Source organism: Mastigoproctus giganteus, chromosome 13, assembly GCF_048544385.1.
Source record: "Mastigoproctus giganteus isolate SK-2022 chromosome 13, ASM4854438v1, whole genome shotgun sequence".
Taxonomy (NCBI): Eukaryota; Metazoa; Arthropoda; class Arachnida; order Uropygi; family Thelyphonidae; genus Mastigoproctus; species Mastigoproctus giganteus.
Genome location: NC_143587.1, coordinates 101530929 through 101549035, shown reverse-complemented (window position 1 = coordinate 101549035; position 18107 = coordinate 101530929). Strand labels below are relative to the sequence as shown.

The following is an 18107-nucleotide window of genomic DNA, read 5'->3' as shown; positions in this document are numbered from 1 at the left end:
TCAGTCCCCAGCAGCTTTCACTCTCCCTCTTACGGCATCGAGAGGATTAGAGTGGAAGCAGAGGGTGCTAAGAATCTCTGGGTACGACCAGGCTGCCATGCACGGAAACTGAACTTGGCCTGTTATAACGTAAGAACACTCATCGGTGAAGACAGGATATTAGAGCTGGAAAAGGAATTAGAAAATGTGAATTGGAATATCATCGGTTTGGCTGAAACAAGAAGAAGAAATGAATCACTTATAAGTTTATGAAGTGGAAATCTGCTGTACACCAATGGAAACAGTGAAAGGAGTGAAGGTGGAGTTGGGTTTCTGGTCCATAAAGATTTTAAAAACAACATTTTGGAATTCAAAAGTACATCACCAAGAGTGTCAAGGCTAATACTTAAGATTTCTAAGAGATACAAGCTAAAGATTATAATGATTTATGCACCAACATCGAGCCATGATGATGAAGAGGTTGAAGAAATGTACACCGAAATTGAGAGTCTTCTAGATGAGCAGAAAACCCACTACATTATTATTATGGGAGACTTCAATGCTAAGGTTGGAAAAAGACAAAACAGCGCAGAAAGAGGAACTATAGGAAATTTTGGAATTGGTGAAAGAAATGAAAGAGGTGAAAGACTTGTGGAATTTGCAGAATCTCAAGGACTGTCAGTAATGAACACTTTTTTCAAGAAAAGGGTGAACAGAAAGTGGACATGGAAGAGTCCAAATGGATTAACTACTAATGAAATCGACTTCATCCTCACTAACAGAAGATATATTGTGAATGATGTTACCGTCCTGAATAAGGTAAATGTTGGAAGTGATCACAGAATGGTAAGATGTACACTTGATATAGATGTAGGAAAGGAAAGGAAAGGAAAAAAGATATAGATGTAGGAAAGGAAAGGAAAAAACTGACTCGAGTAAATAATACAAAGGTCTTTGAGATAACAAAAGAGGAGAAAAAGCAGTACGTACTGGAACTTAAGAACAAGTATGAGCTTCTGCAGACTGCTGAGGACCAAGATATCGACGAGGTATATTACAACTTTTTGAAAGTGATAAAGCCCACGAAACCTATAGGGAAAAAGAAATCCAAAGAAGAAAAAATTAGTCAAGAAACACTTGTCATGATGAACCGAAGACGACAAATGAAGAGCAAGAAAAACACTGACAGGGAGAAAATTGAGTATACTGAGTTATGCAAAGCCATTAGAAAGAGACTCAGAGAGGACATAAGAAGATTTAACACAAGAAAAGTAGAACAAGCATTAAGGGAAAACAAAGGATTTAAATCAGCAGCCATGAGCAGTAATACAGAAAGACAAATGATACTGAAACAGAAGAATAGCGATGGTGTACTTATAAACAGCAGAGAAGGCATAATTCAAATAGCAGAAGACTACTATAGAGAATTATACAAGGAGCAGGGGAATGATGCCAGCAGTGGGGAAGATGGATTGCAAAGTAGCAACACATACGACATAACCAATATTCTTCCTGATGAGGTAGAGCATGCATTGAAGAAAATGAAGAATCAGAAAGCCCCGGGGGAAGATGAAGTTACTGTAGAGTTGTTAAAATTGGGAGGAAGAGACATAACACAAAAACAGGCAAGGCTCTTCACAAAGTGCATTAGAAAAGGTGTGACGCCTAAGCAGTGGAATAATGCAATCATAGTTTTGCTGCATAAGAAAGGAGATAAATCAGAAATTGGAAATTATAGACCAATTAGCTTGTTATCCCACATCTACAAGTTGTTCACAAGGGTCATTACTAACAGATTAGAAAGAATACTTGATGAGAATCAACCGAAAGAGCAAGCTGGCTTTAGAACAGGATTCTCAACTGTGGATCACCTTCATGTAATATCACAGCTAATGGAGAAAGCAAATGAATATAAAACACCACTATGACTGGCATTTGTGGATTATGAAAAGGCATTTGACTCCATACAGCATAAGGCAATGTTTCGGGCACTGGAAAGACAAGGCATTGATACCCCATATATTATGATTTTGAAGAAAATATACGAGAGTGTTACCTCCTTTATTAGACTAGACAAAGACAGTAGGAAATTTAATATTGAGAAAGGAGTTCGACAAGGAGACACAATATCTCCGAAGCTGTTTACTGCTGCCCTGGAGGAAGCTTTCAGAAGATTAGACTGGTCGCAGAAAGGAGTCAATGTGAACGGAGAGTACCTAAACCATTTACAATTTGCAGATGACATTGTGGTCATAAGCCACGATCCCAAAGAATTAGAGGAAAATCTTAATCAGTTATGCACAGCTAGTAAGGATTTTGGACTAAAGATGAATATGGCTAAAACAAAAGTAATGATGAACAAGTATGCCACAGAAAGGGAAATAATGATTGAAGGAGCAGTAATTGAAAAGGTGGAGTCATATACTTATCTGGGACAAGTTATTTGCTGTAATAATGATAAATGGCTGGAAGTCAAGAGAAGAATAAATTTTGGATGGATAGCATTCAGGAAATATAGTCACATACTGAAGAGCAATATCCCAGTTTGTCTTAAACGTAAAATAATGAACCAATGTATACTCCCCACCATGACTTATGGAAGTGAAACTTGGGCACTCACCAAAAGAATGGAAGAGAAGTTGGGAACTACACAGCGAAGAATGGAACGAATCATATTGGGAATCAGACTGTTAGATAAGAAGAGAAACACATGGATTAGGCAACAAACTCAAGTAAAGGACATTCTTATCAAAACTAAAGAACTAAAATGGTCTTGGGCAGGACACATAGCTCGAAGACATGATGACAGATGGACTAAGAAAATAACAGAATGGTATTCAAGAGGAGCTAGAAGAAAACCTGGAAGACAAAGGCGGAGATGGATAGATGAAATTCATGAGTTTGTGGGTAGTAAATGGATGTCCAGTGCTCAAAACAGAAGGAACTGGAAAGTTGCTGGAGAGGCCTTCATCGTGCAGTGGAATGAAAATGGCTGATGATGATGATGATGATATTTATATATATATATATATCCTCCCACTCACAACAACCAGTTTTAAAATGTTTGTACATCCGTTTACATCTATTGTCTCTGGGGGTACCCAGTCAGGGAAAACAACATTTGTATTATCCCTCATTCATAATAGAAACCTATTAATAACCCCACCACCCAAAAGAATCGTTTACTGCTATTCAGAGTACCAGCAAAAATTCAGCAGTTTCCTAGAAGTAGAGTTTGTAAACGGGTTAAAACCACCACAGTTTGACCCAAGTATTGAAAATTTGCTAATTATCGATGATTTAATTCATCAGGCTAAAGACAATACCGAAGTAGCCGAAATTTTTATAAAAGGGTCATATCACAGGAGTCTAAGTGTGATTCTGCTAAACACAAAATTTATTTTGTCAGGGTACTCAGTTTAGAACTATCAGTCTTAACGCACACTATTTGATAGTTTTCAAAAACCCACGTGACTCTTGGCAATTTTCTCATCTTGCCACACAAGTTTTTCCTGGACGGTCGGGTGTGCTGATTGACATTTATAAAGAAGCAACAAGTCGAGCACATTCTTATTTGCTCCTAGATTTTAAACAGGACACAACTGAGGTGCTCTGTCTGCGAAGTAATATTTTGCCAGAAGAAGCCCCCAACGTTGTTTATGTACCCATATGGCTTCTAGACTCCGAAAGCACAAAAACCTCATCAAGTTTATTTCTGAAGCCACTCCAAAACAAGCCACAGCTGTCTTAAAACACACGACGCCAGCACAAATCACATCTCTTTGTGAAATTTGTAAAAATCTCCTTTGTGGCAATATCCCTCTAAGTAGCAAACAGCATTCACAGCTCTCCAAGAAAAAGAAAATCTTGAGATTATTAGGAAATAAACAGGTGCCCTTCATACAAAGGCGAAAACGTATTCACCAGCACGGTGGTGCTTTGTTTCTCCTACTTGGTAGCATAATAGTACCATTGCTCACATTCCTCATAAGGAAATGAATCAGCTGTATAAAAAATTCACACTGCTAAACACCCCAGAGCAGAAAGAAATTGAAAGTTTGGATGACAAAATGCCATCTGTTCTTCAAAGGAAAGATTTGGATGTTGAAAGTAAAGTTAGAGAATATTTAACCACTGTACAGACTTATCATCATCATCATCAGCCATTTTCAATCTACTGCAGGATGAAGGCCTCTCCAGCAACTTTCCAGTTCCTTCTGTTTTGAGCACTGGCCATCCATTTACTACTCAAAAACTCATGAATTTCATCTATCCATCTCTGCCTTTGTCTTCCAGGTTTTCTTCTAGCTCCTCTTGGGTACCATTCTGTTATTTTCTTAGTCCATCTGTCATCATGTCTTCGAGCTATGGGTCCTGCCCAAGACCATTTTAGTTCTTTAGTTTTGATAAGAATGTCCTTTACTTGAGTTTGCTGCCTAATCCATGTGTTTCTCTTCTTATCTAACAGTCTGATTCCCAATATTATTCGTTCCATTCTTCGCTGTGTAGTTCTTAGCTTCTCTTCCATTCTTTTGGTGAGTGCCCAAGTTTCACTTCCATAAGTCATGGTGGGGAGTATACATTGATTCATTATTTTACGTTTCAGACAAACTGGGATATTGCTCTTCAGTATGTGACTATATTTCCTGAATGCTATCCATCCAAAATTTATTCTTCTCTTGACTTCCAGCCATTTATCATTATTACAGCTAATAACTTGTCCCAGATAAGTATATGACTCCACCTTTTCAATTACTGCTCCATCAATCATTATTTCCCTTTCCGTGGCATACTTGTTCATCATTACTTTTGTTTTAGCCATATTCATCTTTAGTCCAAAATCCTTACTAACTGTGCATAACTGATTAAGATTTTCCTCTAATTCTTTGGGATCATGGCTTATGACCACAATGTCATCTGCAAATCGTAAATGGTTTAGGTACTCTCCGTTCACATTGACTCCTTTCTGCGACCAGTCTAATCTTCTGAAAGCTTCCTCAAGGGCAGCAGTAAACAGCTTCGGAGATATTGTGTCTCCTTGTCGAACTCCTTTCTCGATTTTAAATTTGCTACTGTCTTTGTCTAGTCTAATAAAGGATGTAGCACTCTCATATATTTTCTTCAAAATCATAATATATGGAGTATCTATGCCTTGTCTTTCCAGTGCCCGAAACATTGCCTTATGCTGTATGGAGTCAAATGCCTTTTCATAATCCACAAATGCCAGGCATAATGGTGTTTTATATTCATTTGCTTTCTCCATTAGCTGTGATATTACGTGAAGGTGATCCATAGTTGAGAATCCCGTCCTGAAGCCAGCTTGCTCTTTCGGTTGATTCTCATCAAGTATTCTTTCTAATCTGTTAGTAATGACCCTTGTGAACAACTTGTAGATATGGGATAACAAGCTAATTGGTCTATAATTGCCAATTTCTGATTTATCTCCTTTCTTATGCAGCAAAACTATGATTGCATTATTCCACTGCTTGGGCATCACACCTTTTCTAATGCACTTTGTGAAGAGCCTTGCCAGTTTTTGTGTTATGTCTCTTCCTCCCAATTTTAACAACTCTACAGTAACTTCATCTTCCCCCGGGGCTTTCCGATTCTTCATTTTCTTCAATGCATGTTCTACCTCATCAGGAAGAATATCGGGTATGTCGTATGTGTTGCTACTTTGCAATCCATCTTCCCCACTGCTGGTATCATTCCCTCGCTCCTTGTATAGTTCTCTATAGTAGTCTTCTGCTATTTGAATTATGCCTTCTCTGCTGTTTATAAGTACACCATCGCTATTCTTCAGTTTCAGTATCATTTGTCTTTCTGTATTACTGCTCATGGCTGCTGATTTAAATCCTTTGTTTTCCCTTAATGCTTGTTCTACTTTTCTTGTGTTAAATCTTCTTATGTCCTCTCTGAGTCTCTTTCTAATGGCTTTGCATAACTCAGTATACTCAATGTTCTCCCTGTCAGTGTTTTTCTTGCTCTTCATTTGTCGTCTTTGGTTCATCATGACAAGTGTTTCTTGACTAATTTTTTCTTCTTTGGATTTCTGTTTCCCTATAGGTTTCTTGGGCTTTATCACTTTCAGAAAGTTGTAATATTCCTCATCAATATCTTGGTCCTGAGCAGTCTGCAGAAGCTCAAACTTGTTCTTAAGTTCCAGTACATACTGCTTTTTCTCCTCCTCTGTTATTTCAAAGACCTTTGTATTATTTACTCGAGTCAGTTTTTTCCATTTCCTTTCCTACATCTATATCAAGTGTACATCTTACCATTCTGTGATCACTTCCAACATTTACCTTATTCAGGACGGTAATATCATTCACAATATATCTTCTGTTAGTGAGGATGAAGTCGATTTCATTAGTTGTTAATCCATTTGGACTCTTCCATGTCCACTTTCTGTTCACCCTTTTCTTGAAAAAAGTGTTCATTACTGACATTCCTTGAGATTCTGCAAATTCCACAAGTCTTTCACCTCTTTTATTTCTTTCGCCATTCCAAAATTTCCTATAGTTCCTCTTTCTGCGCTGTTTTGCCTTTTTCCAACCTTAGCATTGAAGTCCCCCATAATAATCGTGTAGTGGGTTTTCTGCTCATCTAGAAGACTCTCAATTTCAGTGTACATTTCTTCAACCTCTTCATCATCATGGCTCGATGTTGGTGCATAAATCATTATAATCTTTAGCTTGTACCTCTTAGAAATCTTGAGTATTAGTCTTGACACCCTTGGTGATGTACTTTTGAATTCCAAAATGTTGTTTTTAAAATCTTTATGGACCAGAAACCCAACTCCACCTTCACTCCTTTCACTGTTTCCATTGGTGTACAGCAGATTTCCACTTGATAAACTTATAAGTGATTCATTTCTTCTTCTTGTTTCAGCCAAACCAATGATATTCCAATTCACATTTTCTAATTCCTTTTCCAGCTCTAATATCCTGTCTTCACCGATGAGTGATCGTACGTTATAACAGGCCAAGTTCAATTTCCGTGCATGGCAGCCTGGTCGTACCCAGAGATTCTTAGCACCCTCTGCTTCCACTCTGATCCACTCGCTGCCGTAAGAGGGAGAGTGAAAGCTGCTGGGGACTGAGGGCCATTTGTATTGTTGTACTCTCATTGCTGGAGGGTTTGGTCTTTTCCTCTTCACGCTGACCAGGCGTCTTGAAGAGAACCACTCTACACGTTCGTTGCCACCTAAGTGACGTAACAGGGCTTACCATCGAGAAGGTGTGCATGAGTGGATTTTAGGGAGGCAGGCCAACCGGACTTCTCCTAAATCTTCTGTAATAGAGAGATATTGGATCCATCAGTGTTTTAGGCTGAGTGTCTGATAACACACAGGATACCTGTTCCCCTCTAAGCCCCCTTTACAGACTTATTTAGGTATAAAAAGACAGCTTTCACCATCAGTACACACGGAAGAAATGCCACCACCCCCACCTGTTGAAGATGTTCCTGTGAAGAAAAGAAAAAAATCATCTTTTTTCCTACCCTTCCCAAGGCGGTTGAGGGCAAGAAAGCTGAAATGGGTTCGAATGTAAGTAAAAAAACATCTTTTTTTTTTATTTAAAATTATTTTTATTTAGAAACAAATGCTGTGTTATGTCAACAGTTACAATAACATCATTCATCCACAAATCAGGAGATTAACAATCTGGTGCATGGTTAAGCCACGACACCTGTGTGTAAGGAAATAAATACAGTGTAAACCACAGGCTATAGACAACTTGTGTTGGATAACAGTAGCATTATACGTCCATTTTTTACATTGTTTAGTTAAAAATTTCACAAAGTCCTTTTTTGGTTTGCGACCATAGCTGTCAAAGTATTCACCACATTGTTCTTCTAGAAATAAGGCAACCCAGTGCTGCCCAGGTAGATGTGAGGGATCTGTATTGACTACAAGGAGACACGGTTTTGGTAGCATCCGTGTAGGTAGGTCATCCCGTGCACACACGCCCAATGGAAATTTCCGTGTGTAGACATCCATCTGTAAAATCTGTTCAATCTGTTCAGTGTTCATAATCCAGAAGTACTGAGCGATCCCTGGTGATCGAAAGGATGTTTTCAAACTCTGCGAACAACACCACTGTAACGTTCTTGGGTAGGTGAGCAGAAACTTTCAGTTTGATACGTACACTTTCTTGTCTATGAGTATTGATGTGTTCGCCTATGGCATTATGGTCAGGAGAAAGGCCAAATCCATACAACACATAACCTTCTAGGTATTCTTTATAGGAAATATCATTACCCACATCACGTGTCCACTTGTTCAGTGATGTGAAAAGAGAGAGGTATGATCTAGTGTAATGACCCTCTTTATAATTAGGTGTCAGAGGTTGACTTGGATGCTGAATACCATCAGCTGACACTACCAGATAACATAAATTGAAGTGGGCAAAATTGAATGGATTGCAACTGTACGAACCATTGAATGCTTCACTTGCAACTAGACCTATAACTAATCTAGAAGGAATGTTGCCCAGATAGATGTTGTCTCTTGTAGAATCACTCATACCTTTAGGAATCGAGTAATAGCTGACTTGCACCCTGTTTATGGGGTAGTGAATAGGATTTTTTTCAAGCACAGTCAAGTGGGCTAACAGAACTTTAGGATTTAATCTTATTTTGTGCACGAAGAGGGTTGCTTCCTGAATATGAACTCTGCATTTCATGTCTGTGGTGACGGCCAATAAACAGAATTCTGGGTTACTTCGCACTGGACGAATACGTAGTGACACATTATTAACGATATATCTTGCCTGGTGACACAAATCCAGATGTAGCCGCCCTGGAAGTTCCACACTCCTTGATTTTGCAATTGAATCTTGCCGTTTACACATCCCGCATTGTGTCTTGGTGAACATTTCACTGACATCTGCAACGTCATCTTTCATGTACAGTTCTGTTGTTAATTGGGTACATTTGACACCACGATCGTAATTCAGTAGTTTTTCTAAATATGCCCTGTAGGGATAAGTATCTGCTGATGCATTGATTAATTTATCTTGTAAAAACAGATCGACCTGACTGAAAAGGGAATGAAAAAAATTGTTCACCACACTCACAGATGTGGCATCTATCTCTTTCCCGTCACTATGTGTAACCCGAACTTTCAGATGTAAAAATGTTTTTCCAAAATCTAAATATTCTTCGGAAGTACCGGGAATAAAAAATTCAATGGGGCCTCCACTATCCACACTGCCTAGTGGTTGAAAAGTCACATAAGATGAACGTTCGATAGACAGGTTAATAGCCAGTTTTTGAAATAGATCTAGTTCTGACATCATAAGCTCCATGTTTAAAAAAATATCTCTGCACTTCCTCTTCTTCCCTCTTCCTTTCTGGTTCAGAACCTTGTTTGAAATGGACTGACCGACTTCTGATGCTCTGTTTATAAAGGATCGTTTGAAGGGCACCCCCTCCAAAACATCACCAATCACGTTTTGACCTGCTCTTAAAACATGCTTACCCACAAAACGGGCAGCGGCAGCGGGTTTCAAAAGTGGTGTTAGAAAAGAGAATGCTGAACGAAAAATGCTACCAAGTCCGTACCCACACTGCATTACCACCTCCCGCTTGTACCGTGTAGTAATCAATGTATTCACTCATCTTTACGAAAATGCAGCTTCACTAAAGTCTTCCCACTTCTGAACTCTAGAAACTGTCCACTGTCAGTACAAATACTGATGGACATGGTGTGAAACCTGTGTCTCAAAAGGGAGTAATAGTCTGGGTTTTCGTATGTAAATGTGTTCTGTTCAATACAGGGAACAACACGTAACAGTGGAGCACACATATCACCTACAATCTGGTCCTGAATCAGGGTGGAATAAACAAAATACGCTGAGACACCCCGTTTTATATCTGCAGGGTACTTCCCATTGACAGCTCCACTCAATTTAGTACCAATCTGTTGAAAGCCAAGCATAAGACCTAAACCTGGGGAATCTTGTGGAGACACTAATGAAAAGTTTTCTGTTATATGTAAAGTCAGGGTATCGTCTGAATTAACATTTCCACTTAAACTCAGGCAGACGCTCAACATTGCATCAAGAATACTAGAGATTGATTTATAGTTTCCATGTGGAAGCATACACATCTGGTAACTGCGACCAGTAACAAGAGTAAAAACAACATCTCTTGCACTTGGGGCAAAAGAAATTTGACCTTTGATAGGTAATACACTCTCACCTACAGATGTATCTGTAAATACACGGCAACCTTTCCCCCGTACACCTGCTTTTTGAAGTCCAAATAATTTTACTAGTTTCTCGGGCAATTGTATTTTACCTTTTCCATGCACATTCACTGAAAATTGATATTTTGCAACAGTCTTTGTGTGTACTGTAAATGAAATAAGGGGATGAACACTGTTCAACTCATCTAAAAGATGTTGATAATCTTTATACTTTAAAGAAAGCACATGTAAAATTTGTTCAGAGTCATAATCATCCCGAAGTACATGAAATTCATCATATCCTTTTGTGATATTGTTCCACACTCCTGGTAGATGGATTTCAGAAAGTGCCACCACCCACTTCCCACTCAGATTAATTTCCTGGGGTACTTGAACTTTGAAACGTGATTGGGTGTTATCAGGATACATGTCCATACTTGCATTACTTGGTAGGGTTAGGTAAACCATCTTTGCTTCGTACCCAAGAATTGTAGGATGCAGGGTGTCCAAGCCACTTCACAAGTAACTGTCTCTGGCCACGCACTGTACGCTTCCCAAGTACTTTTTCAATCAGATACACGTTTTCAGGTACCTCGTTATCAAAACTGACTCTCTGTAGCTGATGTTCATAAAATGTACCTTCTATCACCTCACCATCTCTCCCTTTAACCTTATATACTACAGGGTGCCTTTTGATTACCTGAGCTATGAAAAACACCTCCTCAGACCAATTCCCTCTGAACGCTTTTCGAAAATTATGGCTATCATCACTAAGAACAACGTGGTCACCAATTTTAAACTTGGGTTCCGAAACTTTTGGATGGGGTCTATATAATTTAGCATAAACTGTTTCTTCATTATGCATGGTGACATCTGCAGGGGCCATACCGATAGATCTGTGTACAGTTTCATTATAAGTTTTCACTAATTTTTGCAGCACATGAATATATTTATCATTTTTTGAATATGTAACCCATTTATAAATTTTTTCTTTTAATGTTCGAATAAATCTTTCTGCCATAGAAGCTTTCTTTTCACTTCTAGTGGTGTAAAAGTGGATATTTTTAGATTTGAATAATGCACGCACTTGTTTATTAGTAAATTCCTTTCCTTGGTCGCTATTAATATTAAATGGTACTTCTTCTTTAAAAATAGATTTGAAAGCTTTAACTACTTCTTGTGAATGTTTAGATTTTAATGGTCTTACCCAACCATATCGTGAAAAGCAATCAATACACACGAGAAGAAAATGAACACCATTATTTGCTTTAGCAAGATTTGACATGTTGGCTAAATCACATTGAAATGTATGGTGAAGACCAGGAACTTTCATCTGGTTACGTTACGAGGAAAATTTCTTCGTTGCTGTCTGTGTCTCACATATGTGGGTTGTCCTCATAACCATTCTTTCACAGTATGTTTGCGTAATTTTGTATGTTTTTGTAAAGCATTAACACTAGCAAAGCTCCCCACCACAGTAGGATTATAATAATCTTCTAACATGTTCTCTTTATTGCAGGTAAAACCACACTAACTCTTGAACAGAAGATACTTACCTTTATAGTACTTTTCATACTTTTTGTAATGGGAGAATTGTGGACTGTCCTTGAAGAGAGAGCGGTGTCAAGATTTTATCAGAATAATGATTCCTTTGTAAATAATTTTGTTAACAGTGTTCAATAAAAGACTTTGTTCATTATAATTCTGTGTCTTCCTTAAAAGTTATATTTAAAATCACTTTCAACTGGCAAAATACTATTGATTTCTTCATGAATACTTTAATTATGTTCATATAATACCATTGATTTGCTCATGAATACTTTAAAAAATACCATTGATTTGTACATGAATACTTAAAATAATACCATTGATTTGTTCATGAATACTTTAATTTATTGCCTGTTGTTTAAAATAGTCTTCTCATTTAAAATTCTTTTAAAAATATATCAAAATTTAGCAAAATAAAAAACATAGCAAAATTTAAAAAAACCCTCTCTTTGAATTCCAAGAATTACTACAAAGGATTATGACGTCATAAGACATGTTACACCATGCATGTTTTAACATTGTGCGACGGTACCGCCACCTAGCGGCGGGGGCGAGAAGAGGGAGGGGGAACACAACCCCCATCAGTATTGTTGAAAGTATTTCATGGAAGCGCCACCTCGCGGCAAAGATGGGGGAGGGGGAAGACCACCTGCTGACAAAATCGGTTCAAAGTGTTTCGATGGCAGCGCCACCTGGTTACGGGGTGGGTGGATGGGGAAGACCACCCGCTGACAAAATCGGTTCAAAGTTTTACGATTGCAGCGCCACCGGGTGGGGGGAGGGAGGAAGACCAGCCCCCGGTCAGTTTGGTGCACCCTCTAGCGGGCGGGGGTAGACCGCCCCCTGGTCAGTTCGATGCGCCCTCTAGCGAGCATGGGTAGACCGCCCCCTGGTCAGTTCAATGCGTCCTCTAGTGGGAGGGGGCAATGTTACAACTGCAGTGCCACCTAGCGGCAGCCCCCTGGTCAGTTTGGTGCGCCCTCTAGCGGGCGGGGCCAAAGTTCGACTGCCGTGCCACCTAGCGGCCGGCCCCCTGGTCAGTTTGGTTCAAAGTGCCATCACTCCTACTAACGTGCAAATTGGTTGAACATACCTATTTGATTGGAACCAAAAGCACCGCATTAACATAGTTCTTTATCAGTAATCCATTCAGAAATCAAGTGTCATCAGAGAGTAATCAGTAGGCAACAATTAACAAACAAAACATGGTTTATTAAACATACTAAATTGTCACCAATACAGTTAGACAAAACAGTGTATATATCTTTAGTAAAATAACCTTGAGCTTTTATACCTTTACATATTTAGGTAACCAACGGATTAATATATTAATGGTATTGGTTTGCAAAATTGTTTTGTTTCTTCATGTATATTCGTACAGCCAACTATTGTTCGTACATCGCGTAGCTGACGAATATTACAACACTTGTGGAACAAGCAAGTTTGTAGGTTATGATTAATATTCAGGCATTCATGTAAAAGTTACAATATCTATTAAATATGAAATGCTAAATATAATAACAAAACTCTCATCACAGTGTGAGTGTCCGTGAGGATAGATGTCTTTAGGCAAATATAAATATATAAAGGGGGGCACTATGTTCAACTTAATGCGATTTAGTATCGTTTGTAATTAAACAACAAGGGTTAGCTTACCCGAATAATTCAGCATCGCCTCTGGAACTGTAGTTACAGGACAGTAGTTCATCTCGATCCCTTCCTATCTCGTCAACGGGTTTTCTCCTCCTTCTTCTCCCGACTTTTCGTTTTCTCTTCTTAAGAATATTTTCTTCACATTCTACAAAAGATTATCATCGCGACGGCTCTCTAACTTCCTAAAATACTAGCTCAAACTCCGCTAACTACCCTTCCAAGTCACTCCTCGTTCACCAACCAACTCCCCTCTCTCAGTCTCGACTCCCGACTCCCTCTCACACTCTCTCTCTGTTCAACGACTGTCCCCCTTATTTCCCCCCTAGTTAGTTTCATCAAGCAGAAAAACATCTGGGGAACTGTCGCCTCACAGCGTCCTGACTCAACCAAAAGTCCAATTTGTGAAGGTAGTTAAAAGAATTTCATGTTTGTATGAGGTTGCATTTCCGACTGCACAAAGGCCAAAACGGACATACAAATCGTCCACTCTGACACAAGGAATCTATGAAATAATAAACACTCTGCTGATGCCTGATTCCAATACAATACTAGTAGTGTTCTTCCAAATGTAACTCCCCTGTTTTTACGACTAGCGCTGCGATTTTCTCTGTTTTTGTCAACAATACGCTCGGACGCTTGCCCGCTCCGAACGAATAAATAACATCTGGCCGCTACGGCAGGCGTCAGACGGTGGTTTGGAATTTCGTGGGTGCGGCTCTGTTCCCATGCGAAAACGAAAGTAATTCTGCCTTCTCCGGTGAAGTAAATATCGTATGACAGATACCTCACAGCAAAAGAAAGTATGGGGCACTTGTGTTCTCTAAGGATGTATTAATACGGTTAAAAAATGAATGTATTTTTAACATCCCTCCCTGCCACCAGTAGATTTCGCGCAAGTGAAAAGAAAATTTCACGTGCCCAAAATTTAAAGCATTACACAAACTCAACAATTGAGCATGGGGGGTCTTTAGGGGGGAAAAATCAGACATCTCTCCTCTTGCATAATCAACTTAACTTAGATCAAACAAAAAGTGTCAAATACAATGTGTTCTGCATACAGTGTACAATACGTAAATATTGTTGTCTGAGTTTAATTACTGTTCATCTTTTTACCCTTTTGCACACGACAACTTTACCTGGTTGGAGAAACAACAACAACAGCAATCTTTGCAGTAAAAAACATTAACACAGTTTTTAAGTTGTATTGTACCATACAAAAGTGGTAAATGTTCTTAAACTAATATGACTGTCTTTTGGTTTTACACATTCCTGTTTAGTAATTGTGCTGTAGAATGTTCCTTTTTGTTCACTATCGTTGATTCTGGACCATCAAAGTTCTGTCGTATTGGAGAAACTGTCCTTCCTTATCTGAAGAATTGGTAAGAGTCTTCTGGAACATGGAGGATGTAGGTGATGTGTGACATCCATCGCCATTCGATGCCGTAACATGACATGAAACAAATGGAAGTACAAAAGTATTAATATCTGTCCTTGTTTCTAATATTGTTTACAAATATGTATATCTAACACAAAACAGAATTCACCTCTATAGCAATTGACAACCAAAGACAGTACATTGTATATATAATGTTATTTCAACATTTGTGTAGTTATATATTTAGGCTAAATTGAATATAGATTAGCCATCCCTCACAATACATAATCAGGGTTTAATACAAAAAAAATGCTCAAGGAACAAACAATTACAATGGCTACATCCACAAAAATATAAAAGAAATAAAGAGTAACATATTAAATTAATAAATAATTATCCATGAGATTATATAATTATTTATGCAGTGTAATAATAATCAGTGCATAAATACTTCTGACAGATGTTGCACTTCTGTCAGTCACTTCTACACCTGTTCAGAAATTATACATTAATAAAGTCTGACATTCAATGGTTATGTATGTCTTATATATATGTATATATATATATATAGAGCTAAGATTACATATATGATAATTCAATACTGCTGTAACATAAACTGGTTACAAACTCTGATTATTATGCATACATATTCTGTAACTGTTCAACATGAACATCTGACAGTAATATATCAGTCCTTATTTATTCCAACATTCAATCTGGTCAGTAGCCTTCTTCAACTTCACTAGTCCTTTAAACTCAAGCTACTGATCGAAGGCGTTGGTTGAGTGCACTGCACAGTGCTCCGCCAAGCGTTTCCAAAGACACAAGAAAGGGTTGTCTCTTGGTAATGGTAATAGTTCCTTTTCTGGGTAGGAGAAATCCCTTATGTCTACTACTGTTCTAACGGGAAGGATCTCCTGTAGGAATTGTGCCTTTCAACCCCTTCGGTGAGAATTGACAAGCAGGGCTTAGCAATCAGGTTGATCCATGACCCAGAGGGTCAAGAAGTTGAGAGCTCCTTGCTCTTGAACTGAAACCATATACTGATTGTCACATCCATTATGGCAACCTCCTCTGCTAAGGGTGCACTTCATCTCTAAACAACAGGATAATAACAAACCTGTTGTTGAAGGGGATGGGGAATGATTGATCTGCAGGGGTTTCTTGGGCCGACTGAGCACCAAGGTCTTCAAAGTTGCCGCATGGACATCTTGGCCCACCTCTTTGTATACCATAGCTCTCCACAGCCACAGCATCCATGTGAGGAGGAAGGCTCTCAGTTTGGTCACAAAATTTAACACATTGCTGATACATAACATTGATGTAACTGCAGGTGGGTAGAAAAAAAAACACAAGCAAGGAGAATAATTCCATTTATTCACTCTTTCTCTCCTCACTGTTCTCTTTCAGTCGAAAGATTTGTTTCATATATATGTCTTCTCCTATTATTTTAAATCACAGGAGAGGGATACCGTAGGTCATTTACACTTCACATTTACCCATTTCATTCAGTCTTCCTGTTCTCACTCACAACGTCAAATGTCACTTTCTCAATTTCCTTACATTCCATTTCAGCAATGAATCACTCAATTTATTTGCCAAACAAAACATGTCATGCATAGAAAAATAACAAGATTCCCATCCAAAATAAATACTTAGAAACCATTCTCTTATTTTGAAAATCGCCCCTGATTTTCCCAATTAACACAGTGTTTTATTCATCAGCAGTCTGGAATCTTGAAGGCACGAACATGAGTACAATACTCAGCAGTCTTGTTTCTGTTTCCTTTTCATTATAGTTGATATTAACTATGTGTTTGTTCTATATTGACTTATCTACATTCATACGATATCAATCACTCCCTAAATTTCATCCATGATGGAGTTCTCAATAGTAGGTAAACTTTATTTGAAAAATTTAATTATGGAACTAGAAATCTGATTCATATTGTTTCACATCCTTATCTGAGAGTAAATCTGAGAGGTGTTTTTTTTTCAAAAAACCACAGGAAGATGGATCCTAAGTTTAGATCTTGAAATTCAGATGTTACCTTCTTTTCCCTTAGTCTTTACTTCAGGAAAAAGACAAAACAAGTAGTACTTGGGTGGAACCAGCCATTCCCAGGACAATTGCTTCACCTTGTCCCCAAAATGAAAGAACCAAATATGATTTTTTTTCTCTGGATCCAATCTCTTAAACTTAAATTTTAGCTATGCATTCAGAGAGAGAAGACAAAAGTGACTAGGGGCTTACTGGCCATGCCCTAGGCCAAATGCATCCTTCCTCTCTGCATTTAATCCTGTATAATTAGTACAAAGTTTGTATACCCAAGGTATATTTTTGTGAGGAAAGCATTTGCTTTAATAGTATTAGCTCAATGGTTAATTTGATCAGAAGTTCTAGTACTAATCTCCTTTTACTCTCCTTTTCTTTTTTGATTCATTAAAGCGATTCATGCTTCTGCATGAGATTTATAAAAAGAAGATGGATTACTTTCCATTTTCTTACCTATGCCAATTTATAACCTGCACTTGTTTAACCATCCATTTATGCAACTGCTGATAAAACATACTGACAGAATCCAGCAAAATTGTTCAAATTTTTTTTTCACGTCTATGGTCATGTTCTTTGATCCTTCACTCTCCATAACTTTGCTTATCCCCTTTTTTTTTCTTTCATTACAGTAACCTTCTCCGTGTAGTGAAAACTGGGCCAGCTCACCAGTCAACACATGTCCCAATGTGTCTAACCTGATCCACGTTTGCATTGGTGGCATCACACATTCTGTAGGAAATAACTGGTGGGTTCCTAACAAACTATGATCCAACTCTGCTGGCCAATACGTTTCGGCTGCCAGTCTCTGACATATACATGAGGCCTGCTGATTACGCTCCATATAAATACAGAAAAGAAATGTTACTCTCTCATGTGCCTCTTCCAACCAACAAAAAAAATGGCCTGTTCCTTCATGACAGAGAAAACACAATAGTGAGCCTCCTCCCGTACTGCTCTCTCATTCTTCAGGGTTTCTATCTTACAAATTCTTTCTCTTTTTTTTTTCTTAATCTCTCCAAGCATCTCTAAGTGCACCTGCCCAATCAAACCCTTCGCCTTCAACTCGTCGGTTCAACCTCGCTGCCAGCGGCACTCCTAGCATCCACTGAAAGGTCCTATCCACCATACTCGGCTGTTCAGCTGGGTCTGCAGTTCTCTGTTTTTCACTATTTTGATCTGGAGGTTCACTTCTCTGTACCTCTGTTCCTATGGTAGGATAATTTTGTTCTGCCTCATCTCTTCTAACTGGAACTGACTCGGGCACTACTTCTTCATTTTGTGGTGGAGAGATACTAGACACCACAGGA

At 38.5% G+C, this 18107-nt stretch overlaps 1 protein-coding gene across 1 annotated transcript in view; it reads left to right on the top strand.

Annotated features, from left to right (window-relative positions):
* Positions 1-18107, top strand: part of LOC150076309 (uncharacterized) — a 253715-nt gene that overhangs the window by 116810 nt on the left and 118798 nt on the right. The window lies entirely within an intron of this gene.